Here is a 5,000-nt window from a genome sequence, read left to right on the forward strand (position 1 = left end):
CTTTGAAATATTTCGGAGCGCACCTAAAGTTCGTTATTTTGGCTAAACGGAGCGAAAATCTGCATTTATACCATCACGGACGTTAGTTTAATAGCGTTTAACGATGGATCCACGGTACAGAATGCAAAAATATGATTGTTAAAATTTTCGACTAATCGGTTCTAAGAGGCGAAGCAATACGCCGCTGGGACTTTGAAATATTTCGGAGCGCACCTAAAGTTCGTTATTTTGGCTAAACGGAGCGAAAATCTGCATTTATACCATCACGGACGTTAGTTCAATAGCGTTTAACGATCGATCCACGGTACAGAATGCAAAAATATGATTGTTAAAATTTTCGACTAATCGGTTCTAAGAGGCGAAGCAATACGCCGCTGGGACTTTGAAATATTTCGGAGCGCACCTAAAGTTCGTTATTTTGGCTAAACGGAGCGAAAATCTGCATTTATACCATCACGGACGTTAGTTTAATAGCGTTTAACGATGGATCCACGGTACAGAATGCAAAAATATGATTGTTAAAATTTTCGACTAATCGGTTCTAAGAGGCGAAGCAATACGCCGCTGGGACTTTGAAATATTTCGGAGCGCACCTAAAGTTCGTTATTTTGGCTAAACGGAGCGAAAATCTGCATTTATACCATCACGGACGTTAGTTTAATAGCGTTTAACGATGGATCCACGGTACAGAATGCAAAAATATGATTGTTAAAATTTTCGACTAATCGGTTCTAAGAGGCGAAGCAATACGCCGCTGGGACTTTGAAATATTTCGGAGCGCACCTAAAGTTCGTTATTTTGGCTAAACGGAGCGAAAATCTGCATTTATACCATCACGGACGTTAGTTCAATAGCGTTTAACGATCGATCCACGGTACAGAATGCAAAAATATGATTGTTAAAATTTTCGACTAATCGGTTCTAAGAGGCGAAGCAATACGCCGCTGGGACTTTGAAATATTTCGGAGCGCACCTAAAGTTAGTTATTTTGGCTAAACGGAGCGAAAATCTGCATTTATACCATCACGGACGTTAGTTTAATAGCGTTTAACGATGGATCCACGGTACAGAATGCAAAAATATGATTGTTAAAATTTTCGACTAATCGGTTCTAAGAGGCGAAGCAATACGCCGCTGGGACTTTGAAATATTTCGGAGCGCACCTAAAGTTCGTTATTTTGGCTAAACGGAGCGAAAATCTGCATTTATACCATCACGGACGTTAGTTTAATAGCGTTTAACGATCGATCCACGGTACAGAATGCAAAAATATGATTGTTAAAATTTTCGACTAATCGGTTCTAAGAGGCGAAGCAATACGCCGCTGGGACTTTGAAATATTTCGGAGCGCACCTAAAGTTCGTTATTTTGGCTAAACGGAGCGAAAATCTGCATTTATACCATCACGGACGTTAGTTTAATAGCGTTTAACGATGGATCCACGGTACAGAATGCAAAAATATGATTGTTAAAATTTTCGACTAATCGGTTCTAAGAGGCGAAGCAATACGCCGCTGGGACTTTGAAATATTTCGGAGCGCACCTAAAGTTCGTTATTTTGGCTAAACGGAGCGAAAATCTGCATTTATACCATCACGGACGTTAGTTCAATAGCGTTTAACGATCGATCCACGGTACAGAATGCAAAAATATGATTGTTAAAATTTTCGACTAATCGGTTCTAAGAGGCGAAGCAATACGCCGCTGGGACTTTGAAATATTTCGGAGCGCACCTAAAGTTCGTTATTTTGGCTAAACGGAGCGAAAATCTGCATTTATACCATCACGGACGTTAGTTTAATAGCGTTTAACGATGGATCCACGGTACAGAATGCAAAAATATGATTGTTAAAATTTTCGACTAATCGGTTCTAAGAGGCGAAGCAATACGCCGCTGGGACTTTGAAATATTTCGGAGCGCACCTAAAGTTCGTTATTTTGGCTAAACGGAGCGAAAATCTGCATTTATACCATCACGGACGTTAGTTTAATAGCGTTTAACGATCGATCCACGGTACAGAATGCAAAAATATGATTGTTAAAATTTTCGACTAATCGGTTCTAAGAGGCGAAGCAATACGCCGCTGGGACTTTGAAATATTTCGGAGCGCACCTAAAGTTCGTTATTTTGGCTAAACGGAGCGAAAATCTGCATTTATACCATCACGGACGTTAGTTTAATAGCGTTTAACGATGGATCCACGGTACAGAATGCAAAAATATGATTGTTAAAATTTTCGACTAATCGGTTCTAAGAGGCGAAGCAATACGCCGCTGGGACTTTGAAATATTTCGGAGCGCACCTAAAGTTCGTTATTTTGGCTAAACGGAGCGAAAATCTGCATTTATACCATCACGGACGTTAGTTCAATAGCGTTTAACGATCGATCCACGGTACAGAATGCAAAAATATGATTGTTAAAATTTTCGACTAATCGGTTCTAAGAGGCGAAGCAATACGCCGCTGGGACTTTGAAATATTTCGGAGCGCACCTAAAGTTCGTTATTTTGGCTAAACGGAGCGAAAATCTGCATTTATACCATCACGGACGTTAGTTTAATAGCGTTTAACGATGGATCCATGGTACAGAATGCAAAAATATGATTGTTAAAATTTTCGACTAATCGGTTCTAAGAGGCGAAGCAATACGCCGCTGGGACTTTGAAATATTTCGGAGCGCACCTAAAGTTCGTTATTTTGGCTAAACGGAGCGAAAATCTGCATTTATACCATCACGGACGTTAGTTTAATAGCGTTTAACGATCGATCCACGGTACAGAATGCAAAAATATGATTGTTAAAATTTTCGACTAATCGGTTCTAAGAGGCGAAGCAATACGCCGCTGGGACTTTGAAATATTTCGGAGCGCACCTAAAGTTCGTTATTTTGGCTAAACGGAGCGAAAATCTGCATTTATACCATCACGGACGTTAGTTCAATAGCGTTTAACGATCGATCCACGGTACAGAATGCAAAAATATGATTGTTAAAATTTTCGACTAATCGGTTCTAAGAGGCGAAGCAATACGCCGCTGGGACTTTGAAATATTTCGGAGCGCACCTAAAGTTCGTTATTTTGGCTAAACGGAGCGAAAATCTGCATTTATACCATCACGGACGTTAGTTTAATAGCGTTTAACGATGGATCCACGGTACAGAATGCAAAAATATGATTGTTAAAATTTTCGACTAATCGGTTCTAAGAGGCGAAGCAATACGCCGCTGGGACTTTGAAATATTTCGGAGCGCACCTAAAGTTCGTTATTTTGGCTAAACGGAGCGAAAATCTGCATTTATACCATCACGGACGTTAGTTCAATAGCGTTTAACGATCGATCCACGGTACAGAATGCAAAAATATGATTGTTAAAATTTTCGACTAATCGGTTCTAAGAGGCGAAGCAATACGCCGCTGGGACTTTGAAATATTTCGGAGCGCACCTAAAGTTCGTTATTTTGGCTAAACGGAGCGAAAATCTGCATTTATACCATCACGGACGTTAGTTTAATAGCGTTTAACGATGGATCCACGGTACAGAATGCAAAAATATGATTGTTAAAATTTTCGACTAATCGGTTCTAAGAGGCGAAGCAATACGCCGCTGGGACTTTGAAATATTTCGGAGCGCACCTAAAGTTCGTTATTTTGGCTAAACGGAGCGAAAATCTGCATTTATACCATCACGGACGTTAGTTTAATAGCGTTTAACGATCGATCCACGGTACAGAATGCAAAAATATGATTGTTAAAATTTTCGACTAATCGGTTCTAAGAGGCGAAGCAATACGCCGCTGGGACTTTGAAATATTTCGGAGCGCACCTAAAGTTCGTTATTTTGGCTAAACGGAGCGAAAATCTGCATTTATACCATCACGGACGTTAGTTTAATAGCGTTTAACGATGGATCCACGGTACAGAATGCAAAAATATGATTGTTAAAATTTTCGACTAATCGGTTCTAAGAGGCGAAGCAATACGCCGCTGGGACTTTGAAATATTTCGGAGCGCACCTAAAGTTCGTTATTTTGGCTAAACGGAGCGAAAATCTGCATTTATACCATCACGGACGTTAGTTTAATAGCGTTTAACGATGGATCCACGGTACAGAATGCAAAAATATGATTGTTAAAATTTTCGACTTATCGGTTCTGGATCACTGAAAAATCAAAAAAAATTATTAATTTTGATTAATTAAATTACATATGTAGTTTTATATTGTTATAGTCTCGTATTTGTTAATGTTTTGTCGTAAGAAAATGCAAAAATATCGTTTTAATGTTTTCGTCTCATCGGTTCTGGATCGCTGAAAAATCAAAAAAAAATATTAATTTTGATTAATTAAATTACAAATGGAGTTTTATATTGCTATAGTCGCTTATTTGTTAATGTTTTACCGTAAGAAAATGCAAAAATATCGTTTTAATATTTTCATCTCATCGGTTCTGGGCGGTTTTAAAATTTTTTAAAATATTAATTAAACCCATGATTTACATGAGAATGTGAATTTATTATGTCCTGCATGTTAATTTATTAATTTTCATGTATAGAACGTTATAAAATGAAAGGATATGTTCGACGATATTTTCAGTCTAAGTTTTACCGTGCCGGCGGGATGGTACGCTCTCACGGCGGTTTGCACAGGCATACGCCTGGGCGTAAGCCCATGCGTCGCCGACCTAGCGGCCGGCCGTTCGGTATTTATAGGAAGGCACTTTCGGTTCGCTCGGACCGGTCGGGAGTAGCGTCGAGCGTGTGGCTCTTTTATGACTTCGGTTGAAAAGCAGTCTACCGCTCCTCGAGAATATACTTTCTCGACTATTCTCGTTCCGGTTTTCCGTTGCGGATTATTATTAATCTCCACACAGCATTACCACGGGTCGGTGTCTAAGACCGAATGGCCCATATGTGGTGAGCCTTGTAATATAAGGCTGGTGACCTGTATGCACTTATAAATGTTGCATACTTGTACAAACTGAGCATCAACTGTCTGTAACCAA

This window comes from Osmia lignaria, chromosome 11 (genome assembly GCF_051020975.1).
Source record: "Osmia lignaria lignaria isolate PbOS001 chromosome 11, iyOsmLign1, whole genome shotgun sequence".
NCBI classification, from domain to species: domain Eukaryota; kingdom Metazoa; phylum Arthropoda; class Insecta; order Hymenoptera; family Megachilidae; genus Osmia; species Osmia lignaria.